Consider the following 20,513-nt stretch of genomic DNA (forward strand, 5'->3'; position numbering starts at 1 on the left):
GGCATTTTTTCCCTTTTTTATGATCAAGCAGCGTATAATGTTCGTGGCCCGACGATAGAGTTGAACGTATGCGTCATCTTGCACGAGCAGTAGGGAATACTTACGTCACAGCATATTTAAAGTGCTCAACACAGGTGAACGGGTGCCACTGAGTGTGTTCCTGAACTGTGGGGTGTTATAGGGAACCTTTTCCATTTTATTAATGCACGTGTCAATATTGCGCGGTGAGGGATTTTTACCAGAAAGGTTTCACAGAGTACATCGAGAAAGTTCAAAGAAGGGCAGCACGTTTTGTTGTATCCCAAAATAGGAGAGTGTCACTGAAATGATGCAAGATTTGGACATCATTGAAACAAAGACTTTTTCGTTGCGGTAGGATCTTCTCACGAAATTTCAATCACCAACTTTCTCCTCCGAATGCGAAAATATTTTGTCGACGCCGATCTACATCGGGAGAAACGATCACCATAATGAAATAAGGGAAATCAGAGCTCACACGGAAAGTTATAGGTGTTCGATTTTTCTGCGCGCTATACGAGATTGGAATAATAGAGAATTGTGAAGGTGGTTCGATGAACCCTCTGTCAGGCATATAAATTTGATTTGCGAGTATCCATGTAGATGTAGATGGACAACTGTTTAATAGCTTGTTTGTCCGTCTTCGGAACGAAATATATCACTGATTTTGCTTGTGTCCTTCAGACACTTGGTTGATAGGTTTGAGGAGGTAAGCGGCATTAGATGTCTGGGCACAGCTCATACAATTCGCGTAAATAACGGGCCGCAGATCTGCGTAAGTGGCGATGGCGCCCGATAGTGACCCAGATGGTTTCCGTAGGATTTACATCAGGCGAGTTTGGTCGCCGAGACATCAGTGTGATTTCAAAGATGCTCCTCAAACCGCTGCAGCACGGTCCTGCTGCAGAGACACGGACAATTATAGTGCTGAAAGATGACATCGCCGTCGAGGAAGACATCACACGTGAAGGGATGAAGGTGGTTCGCAGCTGTCAGTGTATCTTCGATTACAACCACAGGCCCCATGCAAGCACAGGAGAGTGTCTTCTATAGTATAATACTGCTCCCTCCAGCTGAGTCCGTGGCGCGCTACATGTTCGGAGCCCCCGTTCACCTCAATGAAGGTGTTTGTGGAGACGATCAGCCATCTAGTGTGGAAAAAATGTGATTCGCCCGAAGAATCGAAACGTTTTCATAACTGACTATCGAATCCCGATGATGCCCACTGAAATCTTTACTGACGATGTTGGTCCGCAGCTCGTGGTCGTGCGGTAGCGTTCTCGCTTCCCGCGCCCGGGTTCGATTCCCGGCGGGGTCAGGGATTTTCTCTGCCTCGTGATGACTGGGTGTTGTGTGGTGTCCTTAGGTTAGTTAGGTTTAAGTAGTTCTAAGTTCTAGTGCTCAGAGCCATTTTAACCATTTGACGATGTCGTAGCGTCAATATGTGAACACATAGTGGTGGTCTGCTCTGGAGCTTAGCGTTCAACACTGCACGATGAACGGTATGATCCGAAACGCTTGTGCATGGACCAGCATTGTGCTCTTCTGGAAGATATGTTACACATCACCATCTATCCTACTTTGCATTGCAATGAAGCCTACGAATCCCAGTTCTGTGAAGAGACGTGGACATTCAACCATTTAGCGTCTTGTCACCTAGTGGTAGATTCACTGTCCTACCTCTTCCCATACATGCTCACGACATCAGCACGAACATCGACCAGCTTCGCCGTTTTCGAGATTTCTTTCACAGGTTCTGCGTAATAATAATCTGTTCGTCGAAGTCGCTTACCTCAATGGGCCTCTCAATTTGCAGCCCATACCTTCGCCAAGGTGATATCCCGTCAGTGTCTGCTCCGCTTAAACACTTTTGTTACCGCGTCAAGTGACCGCAACGCCACCAGATGGCGTCCAATATCACGGTGGGCAGCGATCATTATGCTTTGGATAATGATCGTAACACACTTGTGTGATCCCTTCTTGAATAGTAATGAAGTGTTTGGGATCCATATTAGATAGGATTAAAGGCAGGCACCGAAGTAATTTACATGTGTGCTGTTAGAGTTGTTACTTTCAACGTACGCGAGTGTTGCGGCAATTGTTTGTGAACTCAAATGAGGAATTCTGGAGGGAAGACGACACTCTTTTCGCGAAACACTACTGAGAAAATTTAAAGAAGAAGTATTTGCAGCTGCCTAAAGAGCGATTCTGTTATCACCAATATACAATTTGCGTAAGGACCACGAACACAAGGTAACATAAATTTGTTGTTGAGTGTTCACCAACAACCGTGTACTTTAAGATAGTATTTATTTTATTGTGAAGGCAACCAGTTTCGTTATTTAATTATGCCATCTTCAGACCCCTGCATAATAAGAGTGTATATGTAATATATAATGTTGAACAAAGGAAGCTTACAGAAATTGACGGGTAATCACAATACCGCTGAAGCGTATGGAGGCACATAGAAAGTTGTTTTCCTCTCATTTCATTTACACGTGGAAAAGAAAAACAATGTCTAGTAATCGTACCTTCTACCCTCCGTCATACACCATGTGGTGACTTATGATGTATGTAGATGCAGATATTTCGGAAAATGGCGATAATCTTTGCAAAACGCTGTTCAAAAGAATAACAGTAACACGTGTATCAACGTCCAGTATCTATTTTGATATGGGCGGTACATGTGCTCTTACTGCAAGGTTTGAGATCTTCGCTGTGAATGTAGGTAACAAAATAATTCGCCATCTATTAACTGAGTTATGCATTGCAGTGTCAAGTGACCCCTTAGAAGACGGGGAGTACTGATGTCTCAGTGTTTTTTAAAGAGATAGACATGTGACAGTTTTCATTTGTGGACGTTGTATTCCAGCAAGCACACGCAATGCAATATCTTGAAGCAGTGTAAATTGCAAGGGCGGTCTGTTTGACCCGAAAAGGATTGACCTTCGGTCGTATTACTGCAGATGCCAATGTCTCTCCGTGTGTCCGCCAAAGCGAGTTGGACAAGGTCACGGACGCATTACTTCGTCATGTGAAGACATATCTGGCCATCTCTGCTTTGCGGCGTCCTACGGATACGGCCAGAGCACTGCAAGACTGTCTCGGGAAAGCCGCTGGAGCCGTTGTGTCCGATCACACTGTAGTGAATTAGCTTACGATCTAGACGTCCTGCCTAACACACTTTGCAGCTCGCTTTAAGTTCTACCATTCCCATGTGAACTGGCAGCTTCGTCACTGCCGCCACGAGTCCACATATCTTCTGATGTAAGATGGTAAGCATGTTCGTGCGCAGAGACCCGTGCCGAGCTGTACCTGCCAAATGTTGTCCAGGAAATCAACAGAAGTCCAAGGTTCGACGATGTGGGTAGGCTTCATTGTTGACAGCGACATGGACCTTGCAATTGCTCATATTCGCCTTGGCGCAAGGCAGTACATCGAACAGATCCTATCGGACCATGTAGTGGCTGCTTCATACGGCGATGGCCCTGAACTCCTTATAGCGCCTTGGTCTATTTGGGGGGCGTCAACAGTGATCTCTCGGGATGCCTGGATGTTGAAGTATTGGAGTTGCCGGCGGTAAGTCTCGATCTAACGCCATCGTGCGTACGTGGAACATGACTGACATGTGTTCGTCCTGTTACACGACAGTCTTTCGAAGAACACTCATAGGCTGTCATTGAAGAATGGGAACGGACAGCACACGGTGATCTCTGCAGACTAACACAGCGCACGTAGGTGCCAGGCAGTGATAAACGCTCACAGCGGGCATACACGTTGCTGAAACCCTCGAAGTTCAGCGAAAAGCACCCAGATTGAGGATGTGAATGAGTATTTCCGCTTTGTTTCCGAGACCTGTAGGGCATTTGAGTTCTTTCTGTGGTAACGATGTTAGATATAATGATATTTTGTTGCTTACTTAATTTCTGAAAGATGAAGATATTATTTGGTACCATACCCAGTCCTCAAATATTGCTCAAAGTAGTATGGCAGCCGTCATAATTCTTTTGTGCAGTGCAGTTTGGATAATTGTTAGAAAACGTTAAACGCTTTGCTAGATAGAAATCATTAAAGTAATTCTTAAATGAGTACCAGTTTGATTAAAAGCAATAACCAAGACTGTTAATACATCATATTCCTAGAATATTCATGTGTTTAGGTTAGGTGTCTGTGACAACTCAAAGTTGTAGCGGGGTCCAGCAAGTAAGCAGACGCGACTTGACGCTCGAGTGCTGACAGCTAAATACCTAAAATAAAATTAAATAAGGAAAATGAGTCGTTAAAAATTGTCAAAGGTTTTTTTCGACACTGATGCAACGTTACAGAAATACCCTGGAGTTATAGTGGTGGACACTGCAAAAGACGAGTCCTACATCGCAGAGATTGCTACTCTCAAAACTCTGTGAATTCGCGTGTCAGTACGGAACACCTTCTGCAAGCACGCACACACACACACACACACGCACACACGCACACACGCACACACACACACACACACACACACACACACACACACACACACACACCTATGCGCACTGAGGCAAACAGCCGTCCTTCCTACTCATCATGGGATGGGAATGGCGGGAAACTGTCCTTTTTAGAGCTTGTCGATCGTACTTCAATGTAATGACGCAAGTGTTTCTTTTCACATGATTCTTTTAGAAGACCGCTGTATTACTTCGCTTCCAAAATAAGCAGAAACTCGATTATTTCGCTCGCAGCCCACTGCGGACAAAGAAGAACGAACGAGAATTCTGCCTACGGTGGCTCCGAGGCCCTTCTCACTGCCATGGTGGGGGAGCCAGACGATACTCAAAACAAGTCTGCCTGCTGGGGTGGAAATGTAATTGCCGCTAATGCTGTAACGACTGCGTTCCCAGAAACATGACGCGCGGGCACCCCGAATTCTTAATGACGCAACATAGTTTCCACGCTTCTGTTTCCGAGAACAAAGGCACGGCTTCCTTTCTTTGCCACAAAAGAGGCGACATGCAGCCACCAAACCGAGCTAATTTTCTGTGCTGTATGCTTGCAGTAAATTTCATCCTCCCAGGGTACGTTTTATTTATTTATTTATTTATTTATTGTTGAAAATTGTGCTAACGTTTCGAGTAAAATACACATTGCTGACCATTTACTCTTCAACAGCAAGGAGGACAGCAAATAACGAAATTTTACTTATTGTTGGAATACACTATAACTGGAAGAATGCATGATTAAATCTGTAGGTTATTTGGGTGTATACAGGGTGCGTAATTTACTCCACAGAGGTACCGCCTGTGTGAGAAACAATGCCGGAACACGGCTGGACTCTAACTAAGCTTGTACGGTACGAACTTGACTGTCATTTCATTCTGCTTGAACTCTAAGCCAGCCTAGTGGTGGTGTACCAGTTTCTAAAAAATCTACGTTTATATGTCACATCTGTTTTTATGCTGTATGTCACTAAAGCGCTTCTGATAACTGGACATATCAGTGCTCCAGTTGTATGTGCCGCCTTTTCAACGGCAGTACAAATTTGGAGCACCTGTTATATTTGTCAAACACTGTCAGAAAAAAATCGCAACAACAAAATATAATGTTCAATAAAGCAATTTCTGGAATACATTTGTGTAGGTAACACATTTTCGCGATTGACGTTGCAGGATCACAGCTTAATGTAAACCCGAGATAAGCCATTGTAAATGTGAAATGGTGGTACATTAATAACCGTTGTAACAGCCAGAATATTGAACGAAAGCATGCAAACGTACATGTACAGGTACCGGATGTCAGTTTGTGCGATGAGGTTCCTTGCCTGTTGCACTTGTTCGGTCAATATAGGGACGATTGATGCTGTTTGTGGATCACGCTACACTTGTCGTCCGTTGATGTCGAACATGTGCTCGACTGGGAACAGATCTGCTGGTCGAGCAGGCCATGCAACATGCTGACACTGTGTAGAACATTGTCGGGTTTTAGCTGCGGTATATGGGCGAGCGTTATCCTCTTGGAAAACACTTCCTGGAATGCTGCTAATGAATGACAGCACACCATGTCGAATCACCAGATTGACGTACAAATTTGCAATCAGCGTGCACGGGATAGCCACGAGAGTGATCTTGCTGTCCTACGAAATCGCACCCCAAACTCAAGCTGTAGCTCCAGTGTGTCTAGCACGCAGAGAGGTTGGTTGCAGGCTCTCAACTAGCCTACTCCTAAACAACACACAGCCATCACTGGTACCGAGAATGAATCAGCTTTCACCAGAAAGCACAACACAGCTCCACCTTGTCCCCTAATTACCTCTCGCTTGACACCAATAAAGTTGAAAATGGTGGTGGTTTGGGGTCAATGGAATGCACGCTATACGGCGTCTGGATCGAAGCTGTCTTGAAGTAACCGATTTGTTACAGCTGCTTCACTATGGTGCCAACTGCCGCTGCAGATGCAGTAGCAGTACGATGTGCTAGAGACAAACGCCGAACGTGATGGCCTTTCCTCTCGGTAGTGCCGCATGACCGCCTAGGGCCCGGTATTCCTGCGACAGTACATTCTCTAATGGCAATGGAGAGGGTTCACAGACATCACCGTACGAATTTTCTTGTCTGTTCAGACTCTCTTAGTGCACTGCAAACGCTTCACCGAATGTATCCGTTAGACCCGCTGATTCAGCTCACCCATGACTGCTTACAGCCACTCCAACGCCGTGGCAAGGAGGTGATATTTTGCTGGGTACCTCGCCATGTTGGGATACAGTGTAACGACATGGCTGATAAAGCTGATAAAGCTGCCAATGAAGCACGTTGGGATGGCGCTGTCCATCAATGTCCCATCCCGTTGCATGCCATTATCTCATTTTCTGACAGATGCATCACGAATCAGTGGGAGACTTAATGGTTGATGGTGTCGGACAACAAACTGCGGTCATTCAAACCGACCACAAAAGCTTGGCGGACTTCGTGCCAGACTGCGCATCGTGCACAGCCCTTTCACACATAGCTTCCTTGTCCAGGGGGAGGGTCCACCTTTCTGTGAAGTTTGTGGCGTGCCGCGTGCCGCTTTCAATTCAGCATATTGTGGCTACGTGTGTCCTGTATACCGATAATAGGGCAGCCCCCGGTCTCGCTGGAGATGTGCCCACCGTCCTTGCAGATACCGATACCAGTGTTAACACAGCGGTGAAATTTAGTGAACTATCTGGCCTCATCCCTAAACTGGTGGCGAAGGGCGGCAGACTTCAGTACGTTATAAACTGCTCTGCATGTGGGGACATCCTTCGTCACCACCCATGAGATTTCATGTTGACTTTTCGTCAGGGCGCTGATGACCGTGATGCCGAGCGCCCCCTCAACCCAACTCATCATCATCATCAGTACACTCTCGTGGCCATCGCTGCCAGCAATGATGTACAGTGGTTACATTCGTGCCAAGTCTTTCTTCCAGTTTCTCGTAACCCTATTACACGACCTCTTCCAAACTGAGTGGGATGTTGATGATGGCGTATTTGTCGCCTAAAGGCATTTTTGACTAACATCAACTCACCACGTCCAGCGTCTAAGGTAACTAACGCTCATGACCGCTACAGCGCGTATTTAAAGCAAGCCTGATTTGGATGCTACTAATGCCACTCTTATGCAAATGCGAAATTGCACATCTGTCAGATGTAGGAACAGGCCTACCAACTTCTGTTTGTGTCGCACAATTCCTCCTTGGTGCTGCGACTTTTTTTTTCGTCAGTGTATGTTCTGTTTTTTGTGTAAGATAATGAATGGCCTGTTGTTTCTGCTGTTCTTTTGGAAATGCTGATGTTTGATGTTGTCGTTGCTACATGTTGTTATCGTTATGGTCCTCAATCCAGAGACTGGTTTGATGCAGCTCTCCATGCTACTCTATCCTGTGCAAGGGTCTTCATCTGCCAGTACCTACTGTAGCCTACATCCTTCTGAATCTGTTTAGTGTATTCATCTTTTGATCTCACTCTACGATTTTTACCCTCAACACTGCCCTCAAATACTAAATTTGTGATCCATTGATACCTCAGAATATGCCCTACCAACAGATCCCTTCTTCTAGTCAAGTTGTGCCATAAAGTTCTCTTCTCTCCAGCTGCTCGGGATTAGTCGAGCGGTCTTAAGCGCTGCACTCATGGACTGTGCGGCTAGTCCCGGCGGAGGTTCGAGTCCTCCCTCGGGCATGGGTGTGTGTCTTTGTCCTTAGGATAATTTAGGTTAAGTAGTGTGTAAGCTTAGGGACTGATGACCTTAGCAGTTAAGTCCCATAAGGTTTCACACACCGTTGAACCGTCTTCTCTCCAATTGCTACATAGCTGGATAGTCGCCAAAAACTAATCTCTGAATTTTAGATTCTTGTTTTTACAGCCCAGTTGCATCTGGTCATCTCATTGTTGTAAAATTTTCAAGAACGCAGTTCATCAGAACAGGTAACACGTTTCCAGAATGAGTATTTCACTCTGCAGCGGAGTGTGCGCTGATATGAAACTACCTTCCAGCTTGAAACTGTGTGCCCGACCGAGACTCGAACTCGGGACCTTTGCCTTTTGCGGGCACGTGCTCTACCATCTGAGCTACCGAAGCACGACTCACGCCCGGTCCTCAAAGCTTTACTCCTGCCAGTATCTCGTCTCCTACCTTCCAAACTTTGCAGAAGCTCTCCTGCGAAGGGAAAGGTCCCGAGTTCGAGTCTCGGTCGGGCACACAGTTTTAATCTGTCAGGTAGTTTTACATCAGCGCACACTCCACGGCAGAGTGAAAATCTCATTCTGGAAACATCCCCCAGGCTGTGGCTAAGCCATGTCTCCGCAGTATCCTTTGGTTCAAATGGCTCTGAGCACTATGGGCCTTAACATCTATGGTCATCATTCCCCTAGAACGTAGAACTACTTAAACCTAACTAACCGATGGACAGCACACAGCACCCAGTCATCACGAGGCAGAGAAAATCGCTGACCCTGCCGGGAATCGAACCCGGGAAACGCGGGCGTGGGAAGCGAGAACGCTACCGCACGAATACGAGCTGCGGACACAGTATCCTTTCTTTCTGGAGTGCTAGTTCTGCAAGGTTCGCAGGAGAGCATCTGTAAAGTTTGGAAGGTAGGAGACGAGATACTGGCAGGAGTAAAGCTGTGAGGACCGGGCGTGAGTCGTGCTTCGATAGCTCAGATGGTAGAGCACTTGCCCGCGAAAGGCAAAGGTCCCGAGTTCGAGTCTCGGTCGGGCACACAGTTTTAATCTGCCTGGTAGATTCAGGTGATACGTTATCATCTTAAAATGGTTCAAATGGCTCTAAGCACTATGGGACTTAACATCTGAGGTCATCAGTCCTGTAGACTTAAAACTACTTAAACCTAACTAACCTAAGGACATCACGCACATCCATGCCCAAGGCAGGATTCGAACCTGCGACCGTAGCAGCAGCGCGCTTCCGGGCTGAAGCGCCTAGAACCGCTCGGCCATAACCTATTCGCACATAGAAAGCTTCAGATACCTCTCCTATTAGTCTGTTAACTAAATTACGCGAATTGGCCGTAGAGCCAAGATGTTCTGATTGTCACCGACTGACGTATTCCGAACTGAACGAATCAGGCGTCCAAAGAGCGTTATGAATCGTATAGTTCTCAGAGTCTCAGGAGTGTTCCTAGGAGGAAGTGCGGGAAGGAAAATGGTGGCGCGCCGGCCTCCCTGCCCTCGGGGACAAGAGTGGTGGCAGTGACGTGATACCGGGGGTTGGTGGGGGGGGGGATGGGGATGGAGAGACGGGTGGTAAGGCGCTTACCGCCCACCGCGGGATTACGCGTGCCGCGAGCCGCGATCTGCCGCCGCTGTCGCAGGTAAGGAAAAAAGGGAAAAAAGAGGTTGGAGGAGAAATACGACAGCCAGCGGGGAGCAGAAACCTGCGCTCGGTCTCACGCGACGCAACCCCGAGGGAGAAGGGAGCCCAGGCAAACCTGCATCGGCGCAAGTCAACAGGATCACCAGCTACCGGGGCGTACCACGCTTCGGCGAGTCTTACGACCGCTTCCGTACCGCAGGCTGTGTCACAGATCAGCTCTTCTCGTCTCTCAGTGGAACCGCTGATATCCCCATTGGCGAATCATTTCTGAGTATAATGTTACTTAAAATCCGTCTTCATTGCAAATTTTTTATTCATATAACCGGTTTCGGTTCATTCAGAACCATCTTCAGATCTGATATTTCAGTTACAGGAGTAACCCGTCCAAATCCAGCATGTGAAAGTTGCTAGATTTCGACGGTTTACTCCTGTAACTGAAATATCAGATCTGAAGATGGTCCTGAATGAACCGAAACCGGTCTTATGAATAAAAAATTTGCAATCAAGACGGATTTTAAGTAACATTATAAAATCACTGATTGCTGTTATCCCATAAGATATTATGTCTGTTTTTGCAAAATTTCTGAGTATAGTCCTACGAGGGCGAGTCAAATGAAAACCTTAAATATTTTTTTATATTATTTATTGTGCAGAAGTGGTATAAAGCTGTATCACTTTTCAACATAATCTCCCACACGCTCAATGCAAGTCCTCCAGCGCTTACAAAGTGCATAAATTCCTTTAGAAAAAAAATTCTTTTGGTAGTCTGTGCAACCACACATGCACCGCGTGGCGTACATCTTCATCAGAACGGAACTTCTTTCATCCCATTGCGTCTTTCTGTGGTCCAAACATATGGAAATCACTTGGGGCAAGGTCTGATGAGTATGGTGGATGAGGAAGACACTCAAAATGCAGGTCTGTGATTGTTGCAACTGTTGTACGGGCAGTGTGGGATCTTGCATTGTCATGTTGCAAAACGACACCTGCTACCAACAATGCACGTCTCTTTGAATTGATTGCAGGCCGCAGATGATTTTTTACGTTCAAAAATGGCTCTGAGCGCTGTGGGACTTACCTTATGAGGTCATCTTAAACCTAACTAACCTAAGGACATGACACACATCCATGCCCGAGGCAGGATTCGAACCTGCGACCGAAGCGATCGCGCGTTTCCAGACTGAAGCGCCTGGAACCGCTCGGACACCCTGACCGGTTGATTTTTTTTAGTAGATCTGTGGATGATGCACTGGTGACAGTGGTTCCTTTAGGCATGTAATGCTCCAAAATGACGCCTTTTTCATCCCAAATAAGAGTCAGCATAACCTTCCCAGCTGATGGTTCTGTTCGAAACTTTGGTTTTGGTGATGAGGAATGGCGCCATTCCTTGCTCGCTCTCTTCGTTTCCGGTTGGTCGAAGTTAGCCCAGGTTTCGTCCCCAGTAACAATTCTTGCAAGGAAGCCATCACCTTCGCTTTCAAAGCGCCGAAGAAGTTCTTCACAAGCATCAACACATCGTTCTCTCATTTCAGTAGTCAGCTACCATGGGACCCATCTTGCAGACACTTAATGTGTTGTGCTGACCCATGAGTAATCCGTAAACATGCTGCAATGTCATTCAGTGTCACTGTGCGGTTTTCCTTCACAATGGCTCCAACTGCTGCAATGTTCTGTGGAGTCACAACTCGATGTGCCTGGCCTGGACGAGGAGCATCTTCCACTGAAGTCACACCATTTGCGAACTTCCTACTCCATTCGTAGACGTGCTGCTGTGACAAACATGCATCACCGCACTGAACTTTCATTCGGCGATGAATTTCAATAGGTTTCACACCTTCACTACGCAACAACCGAATAACACCACGCTGTTATTCCCTGGTGCAAGTCGCAAGTGGGGCGGCCATCCTTATACTGATACTGTGACGGTATGTGTTCATCTGCACTATGCTGCCACCTACAGGCCATTGTGCACGTTGTTTGTAGCACGCTTACCGTCTTACAGGATGTTGTTTTTGTTGTTGTTGTTGTGGTCTTCAGTCCTGAGACTGGTTTGATGCAGCTATCCATGCTACTCTATCCTGTGCAAGCTTCTTCATCTCCCAGTACCTACTGCAACCTACATCCTTCTGAATCTGTTTAGCGTATTCATCTCTTGGTCTGTCTCTACGATTTTTACCCTCGACGCTGCCCTCCAATACTAAATTGGTGATCCCTTGATGCCTCAGAACATGTCCTACCAACCGGTCCCTTCTTCTAGTTAAGTTGTGCCACAAACTTCTCTTCTCCCCAATCCTATTCAATACCTCCTCATTAGTTATATGATACACCCATTTAATCTTCAGCTTTCTTCTGTAGCACCACATTTCGAAATCTTCTATTCTCTTCTTGTCCAAACTAGTTATCGTCCATGTTTCACTTCCATACATGGCTACGCTCCATACAAATACTTTCAGAAACGACTTCCTGACACTTAAATCAATACTTGATGTTAACAAATTTCTCTTCTTCTCTTCCTCAGAAACGCTTTCCTTGCTATTGCCAGTCTACATTTTATATCCTCTCTACTTCGACCATCATCAGTTATTTTGCTCCCCAAATAGCAAAACTCCTTTACTACTTTAAGTGTCTCATTTCCTAATCTAATTCCCTCAGCATCACCCGACTTAATTCGACTACATTCCATTATCATTGTTTTTCTTTTATTGATGTTCATCTTATGCCCTAGTTTCAAGACACTGTCCATTGCGTTCAACTGCTCTTCCAAGTCCTTTGCTGTCTCTGACAGAATTACAATGTCATCGGCGAACCTCAAAGTTTTTATTTCTTCTCCCTGGATTTTAATACCTACTTCAAATTTTTCTTTTGTTTCCTTCACTGTTTGCTCAATATACAGATTGAATAACGTCGGGGATAGGCTACAACCCTGTCTCACTCCATTCCCAACCACTGCTTCCCTTTTGTGTTCCTCGACTCTTATAACTGCCATCTGGTTTCTGTACAAATTGTAAATAGCCTTTCACTAACTGTATTTTACCCCTGCCACCTTCAGAATTTGAAAGAGAGTATTCCAGTCAACATTGTCAAAAGCTTTCTCTAAGTCTACAAATGCTGGAAACGTAGCTTTGCCATTCCTAAATCTAGCTTCTAAGATAAGTCGTAGGGTCAGTATTGCCCCACGTGTTGCAATATTTCTACGGAATCCAAACTGATCTTGCCCGAGGTCGGCTTCTACCAGTTTTTCAACTCGTCTGTAGAGAATACGCGTTAGTATTTTGCATCCGTGACTTATTAATCTGATTGTTCGGTAATTTTCACATCTGTCAGCACCCGCTTTCTTTGGGATTGGAATTATTATATTCTTCTTGACGTCTGAGGGTATTTCGCGTGTCTCATACATCTTGCTCACCAGATGGTAGAGTTTTGTCAGGACTAGCTCTCCCAAGGCCGTCAGTAGTTGTAACGGAATGTTGTCTATTCCCAGGGCCTTGTTTCGACTCAGGTCTTTCAGTGCTCTGTCAAACTCTTCACGCAGTATCTTATCTCCCATTTCATCTCCATCTACATCCTCTTCCATTTCCATAATGTTGTCCTCAAGTACATTGCCCTTGTATAGACCCTCTATATACTCCCTCCACCTTTCTGCTTTCCCTTCTTTGCTTAGAACTGGGTTTCCATCTGAAGTCTTACAGGATAACGGCGCGGAATTTCGATTTGTTATTAGAAATTTAAGGTTTTCATTTGACTCACCCACGTATTAAATTTACTTCCCGCTTCAGTGTTGCAACATTCGTTGCCCACAACCGCTCGATTGTAGGCATCACACAAACACAAGGGATTGCTTCAAAAGTGCTGCTAATGTCGCACGCGGAGCAATGTTGGAAGCGGCCGCCGCGAGGTGTGACAGAAATGGAGGAGGGAGGAAGATTGAGTTTAACGTCCCGTCGACATCGACGTCATTAGGGACGGAGTACGGCTTCAGATTAGGGAAGGATTGAGAAGGAAATCGTCCGTGCTCTATGAAAGAAACCACCGCGGAATTTAGGTAGAGAAATTTAGAGAAATCACTGAAAACCTAAATTTTTATGGCCGGATGCGACTCCAATGTGTTAACCACTTCACCATCTCGCCCGCTATGACAGAAATGCGAGAATCTCTGTTGACAACTGACTTTAAGTGACCAATAACTGAACAGTGGCAGATGACAGGTTTCCTTATCCTTGAATTTAAATTGATGGTATAACATAATCACAACTTCGTGGTGTGCAATGTATCCGAGGAAATGGCGAACAACTAAAATCACAATCGCTTTGATCGCGGCCTTTAAGAGGCTAACCTTTATGAGAAAACACAAAGTAGAAAAACTGCGTAATATGTTTCTTGGCATAGCCATCTATCACAGCAAAATTTAAGTTTTATCGGCAAAAGCAAACTGCAATTTCTGTCTGTCACTGGATACCTGAATCCTTCCTCACTCTGGTTACACGGGATGCCGCGTTACCAACCGATGAGCAGTTCTGATTTGCGCTTGTTTGCAGATTATAGACGAAACATGGAGATTGTACCGAGCGAGGTGGCGCAGTGGTTAGCACACTGGACTCGCATTCGGGAGGACGTCGGTTCAATCCCGTCTCCGGCCATCCTGATTTAGATTTTCCGTGATTTCCCTAAATCGTTTCAGGCAAATGCCGAGATGGTTTCTTTAAAAGGGCACGGCCGATTTCATTCCCAATCCTTCCCTAACCCGAGCTTATGCTCCGTCTCTAATGACCTCGTTGTCGACGGGACGTTAAACACTAACCACCACCACACACATGGAGATTCCCAAAGAAAAAAGAGTTATAGGAAGAAAAATAAGAACAAATAAAATAGTCATTACAATTATGAAAATGGCGCGGAAAAATATTAAAAATAAAAATAATACATTTCCCACATTTAATTGAATAAAAATGATAAAATCTCTTTTGATTAGATTGAGAAAAACAATAAACTTCGTTGCATTTGACAGTATTCGAAAGTCTGATCTTCTGCACGTGAGGTTTGTACGCTAACCACAATACTATGCCATTACACTGCGAAACGGTGTCGTATTTATGTCTCTGGTGTCTCAGTCACAGTATCTGGCAGCCTTCGAAAATACGGCTTTACGCAGTGTCGTCCGAAGCTTATGTGACATAAGCCGATCTCTGTGATTATAATAATGTTATAAATGACGCTGAATCACGTCCTGTACGGAAGGATACATAACAGTGTTTCGTTAGTGCCGTGTATGAAACGTGTGTATTTCGTTAGCATCATCGTGGAGGTGTGTGTGTGTGTGTGTGTGTGTGTGTGTGTGTGTGTTTTGGGAGGCGTGTTTTCATGTGTGATGAAATAGGAAATAAAAGTGCCAGACCCAGGATTCCAGATCCAAACACACCAAACACATGAAGAAAGAAAGCCGGACAAGTAACTGGAAGTGTTGTTGTGGCTGTTTGGCAACGGCGAACGGCTCGGGTCTGACGTTCTGCGCTCTGATTAGAGGTGACCAGATACAACACGTGAAGTATAAACTGTCAAGTTATTTTAATCGGACTATAGTTAGTGTGTCACACACCCACACTCTTCGCATCTCTCAATGGAACTGCTCCCTACTCGGCATAAGATAACATTTCTGAGCGACACACGCATTGAGTGTGAGATTACTAATTTCAGTTGGATTTCCACTTGCGTAGTTAGTTCAATTGGGCTGCTCATGATTTGCGAAACTCTTGTTGTTTTTTTTATACGTGTGGCCAAAGTGTGTGTAGCTGCTTTATGACTGTTACCGGCATTTAAATCCGTCTATACAAATAGAAAAAAGAACAAAAGCACCCTGAAGTAGGTCACTTGCAACAGTGATCGAAACTCGGTAGTTTTACGAACACAGAAAAATTTTATTGACAGAAGAAAGAACATTTCGTTTTACTGATAAAATACATCTTCAATTACGGCATTTTATATCCAACTTTCGCAGTTGGAACGGGATGTAAACAGAAACACCTTTTCTCTCACTTACGCTGCTGCAAAATGTAAGTTGGCTTCCATCTCCGCCATCTCCAATGTTTTAGGATTTCCTTATCACAATGGAGCTTATTGACCCCGAGAACTACAGCTCAAGACGCTTATATCATGGAGGTTAGAACAGAAAGCAGTGTTCTGCTAGTGTTCCAGTGAAATCATACCAGCCGGCCTGGCGCAGCGTGGGGGCGTTACGCAACCATGCCTGACGCCATAGCATACGTTTGACGTCACCATCCGTGACTGATGTCACTCCTTCGACGAACTCGTAGTCAGTTGTGCGCTGGGAACGCAAGCCTACAAGTGTTTGGAATCGACGCTCGCCTCAGAACTTTCCGTTGCTCGTATGTCACGTCGAAAGAAGACAAATCTATGCCAAAGATCTCACCATAATTAAACACTTATTGAAATTGTTTTTATCAGACAAGAAAAAGAGTTGTGTATATATAATTCTTTTCCGTTCTGTAAAGGTTGAATGACACTCACAAAGGAGCAACGAACTGTGTCATAGTAATTCAGGGGACATGGTACTGCCCCTTTTCTAAAAACCTATATTTTATGTAAAAATTGGTCTAAACGTTTTCCAACTAAACTGTCTATGTTGAAATTTGTATTATCTGTGTAACAAAAGAAGGCGCAGCCTTCAAATTTTGTGACAGCAGCTAGGAGAAACCTGACTGTTCGTACTCGTCTTTCTGCTTTCAAACTCCGTGAGGCAGGAGCTGTAGTTGTATTGATTTCAGAATGCACTAACTTATTGTAAGTTACTAAATGCTGTCTTGTGGTAAATCCTCCATTCCACATGTTTAATTTAATTTTACAATCTTTCAGCATTTCTAGCAGGGAAGGCTCAAGACTTCGATGTGGTACTGATCCGCCACTGGCGTGTTATCATTACTAATTTGCTATGTTTATTCTTATATGGGTGTCCGGAACCTGGTATCATTCAGAAGAGAAGTCTGAGTTTATTTTTGTTTATTTTTTGAAATTAATCAGACCGGAAGGAGCGGCTAACAAAACGCGATGAGCAGATTACACATTTTAAAATTCAATCGCTCCACATCCTGTATTACACCGCCTTCGTCACATATTCCAAGCTACATGTGGCGCCATAATATTTCTCTTCCACTCCCCCTCTGGTTTCCAGTTAGTTTCTCGTTGATGTTTTTATATTATTCTGTCAAACAATAAGTTGTTTCAACATAATAATGTATTCTTCACCTTTTCTTTGTAAACATCTCTACTTTTTACTTTAGCTATACACTCAATAGGTAACAACTTATGCAGAAAAGGTCAGTCGCAGGACGATAGTCTGGTTCTGAGCTTCTAAATTAGGTCTGTGTTTAATAAGTCGTTTATTTACTCAAAATCTCTACATACACTACATTAAAATGACAGAAAATAACTAAATGAGCACAGTCTCGTAATTTGTGAGTGAAATCTTATGGAACTTAACTGTTAAGGTCATCAGTCCTTAAGCTTACACACTACTTAACATAAATTATCCTAAGGACAAACACACACACCCAGGCCCGAGGGAGGACTCGAACCTCCGCCGGGACTAGTCGCACAGTCCATGACTACAGCGCCTGAGACCACTCGGCTAATCCCGCGCGGCAGTCTCGTAACGTTGACTGAGAAATTGCTCCAATGGAATGAGTGCAAATGAAATGCAGCAAGCAATTTTGGACGCTGTTATCATTTAATATGAGGGTGATTCAGTAATTGGAGGATGATAATGGTACAGATTCCAATAGGAATGTTTACCAAGGCATATTGGATCAGGGTGACCGTGTTTCTAGCTACATTTGTTTATGTTCATGGTGTTAGAGTCCCTTACACCTGTTGATGATTTCTGTGATGATTTCTGTGTGCGTAGGAAGACGCGGCGCACTGGATGTGGGACAGGCAGAGCAGAGTACGCAGGGAAAGAAGCGGCCGCTTGCCGTCAGCCCATACTGGAGACCCAGCTGTTGTCTCCACTGAAGTCAGCACACGCGGTCCAGCTATGGGCCGCAGCAGGTTGTTGTGCGTCTCACAACCGAGCCCTGCCCAGCGTTCAAACTGAGGGCGGGGGGCCACTTTGTAACCCAGCTCGCGCTATTCGTCCACGAGACTCAGAGGGCCATAGACACGGGTTCCCAGGTAGATGCCGTGTTTCTTGACTTCCGCAAAGCGTTTGATACAGTTCCCCACAGTCGTTTAATGAACAAAGTAAGAGTATGTGGACTATCAGACCAATTGTGTGATTGGATTGAAGAGTTCCTCGATAACAGAACGCAGCATGCCATTCTCAATGGAGAGAAGTCTTCCGAAGTAAGAGTGATTTCAGGTGTCCCGCAGGGGAGTGTCATAGGACCGTTGCTATTCACAATATACATAAATGACCTGGTGGATGACATCGGAAGTTCACTGAGGCTTTTTGCAGATGATGCTGTGGTATATCGGGAGGTTGTAACAATGGAAAATTGTACTGAAATGCAGGAGGATGTGCAACGAATTGACGCACGATGCAGAGAATGGCAATTGAATCTCAATGTAGACAAGTGTAATGTGCTGCAAATACATGGAAAGCAAAATCATTCATCATTTAACTACAATATAGGAGGTCAGCAACTGAAAGCAGTTGATTCTGTAAATTATCTTGGAGTAGGCTTTAGGAGTGATTTAAAACGGAATGATCATGTAAAGTTGATCGTCGGGATCGTCGGTAAAGCAGATGCCAGACTGAGCTTCACTGGAAGACTCCTAAGGAAATACAATCCGAAAACAAAGGAAGTGGGTTACAGTACACTTGTTCTCCCACTGCTTGAATATTGCTCACTAGTGTGGGATCCGTACCAGATAGGGTTGATAGAAGAGATAGAGAAGATCCAACGGAGAGCAGTGCGCTTCGTTACACGATTATTTAGTAATCGCGAAAGCGTTACGGAGGTGATACATAAACTCCAGTGGAAGGCTCTGCAGGAGAGACGCTCAGTAGCTCGGTAACGGCTTTTGTTGAATTTTCGAGAACATACCTTCACCGAGGAGTCAAGCAGTATATTCCTCCCTCCTACGTATATCTCGCGAAGAGACCATGAGGATAAAATCAGAGAGATTAGAGTCCATACAGACGCATACCGACAATCTTTCTTTCTACGAACGGTACGAGACTGCAATAGAAGGGAGAACCGATAGAGGGAAAGTACTCTCCGACACACACCGTCAGGTGGCTAGCGGAGTATGGATGTAGATGTAGACCCTAACGGCAGAACAGCGACGCTTCCTCACGTTTTGCAGAGAGCCCTTTGAAGGCAACAATCTGACGTTTTCTTGAAACAAACATGGCTTGCAGGAAATAATGGCCTAGCCTCATGACTACCTGATTAATTTCAGAGGATCTCTTGAGTGAGCTAGCTGCTGGGCACGGAACTGCGACATTGGTAAATGTGTTTATGTGTCAGTGTTGTCGCGGAGACGGAGCTGAAGCGACCTTTTTTTTTTTTTGTTAGTATAAGGGGATGTTGTAATGTTCTAATACTGTTGGCGTTTTATCGCAATACACAGTCTTCGCAGGATTTTGTGTGCTCGATGGAACTTAACTATTGGGCAGCCATGTATTCATTTTCACTATTGGTGGTCACGTCCTTTTTACTGGGGAGTTATATAAGGGCATAAGACTGAGCTTGAATACATTGGGGAGTGGCTGGAACGAAACGGAGATGTGCGTATCTTGCGCATATTAGCCGTGTACATTGCAGAGGGACAGCGGCATGCCTCCTGGTAGAGAAGCAGAGTCCAGAGTTGTTACAACGGTAGTGCCACCCTGTCACAGAGCCATTCGCAAGACAGCAGCCTTCTCCTCGACTGAAGGTGAATAATTACAGGTAGCATTATTAGCAGCACTGGCAACACACAGCATTTCTCGGTCTGCACCTGTGGGAAACAGTGTCATCAGCTGTCTCAGGTTCAACATTGCTGTAGTGAATGTATGAGTGTCAGACACTGTTTTTCGTGAGAGTTAACAAGATTCTAAGATAACCTTCAGGCCACCTCTAGCGTCAGTAAGCCACATTTCTTATTGGTTCAAGTACCGCTGCAAATCAACAAAGTCCACTAGTTACTGTTTGCATAAAGAGTACGTGAAACTTCTCATATTCATTCATGACCTGCCTGCAATAATTATATTTTTAATTCAACAAATTCCCATGTCAGTCAAAAGATTCTTTTAAACACCTTCCATTCATATTAAATAATTTATCTGTGCGAACGTCCACTTAAGGATCTACAGCTAGAGCCTTAACGGGGAAGGACAGAGTATCGGTAGAAAAAAAATCGACCTTTTCGAATGTATATACATTGAAGAATTATTTGCCAAAATATTATGAGCTAACTCCAAAAAGTAACGATTCTGTGAGCGTATGAAGCCGAACGTGCACAGCACGCATTGGCATCAGAGAACCGGTTCTATGGTCACGCCCCCTTCGTTGCGTCCGTGAGATATTTAGGGCTCCTTTAAAGTCAGTACCGTCATTAGACTCTTGTTTATTTACAGTGTTACATATACACTTATACAAACATGATTTCGGCTTCGAAGTGCCACTATCAACTGTTTTAAGTGTTATACAATGCCTAAGATGGCATAC

At 44.8% G+C, this 20,513-nt stretch overlaps 1 protein-coding gene across 1 annotated transcript in view; it reads right to left on the bottom strand.

Moving 5' to 3' along the window:
• The window catches only part of LOC126267614 (SCY1-like protein 2), a 966,784-nt gene that overhangs the window by 588,702 nt on the left and 357,569 nt on the right, over positions 1-20,513 (bottom strand). The window lies entirely within an intron of this gene.

This window comes from Schistocerca gregaria, chromosome 4, assembly GCF_023897955.1.
Source record: "Schistocerca gregaria isolate iqSchGreg1 chromosome 4, iqSchGreg1.2, whole genome shotgun sequence".
NCBI classification, from domain to species: domain Eukaryota; kingdom Metazoa; phylum Arthropoda; class Insecta; order Orthoptera; family Acrididae; genus Schistocerca; species Schistocerca gregaria.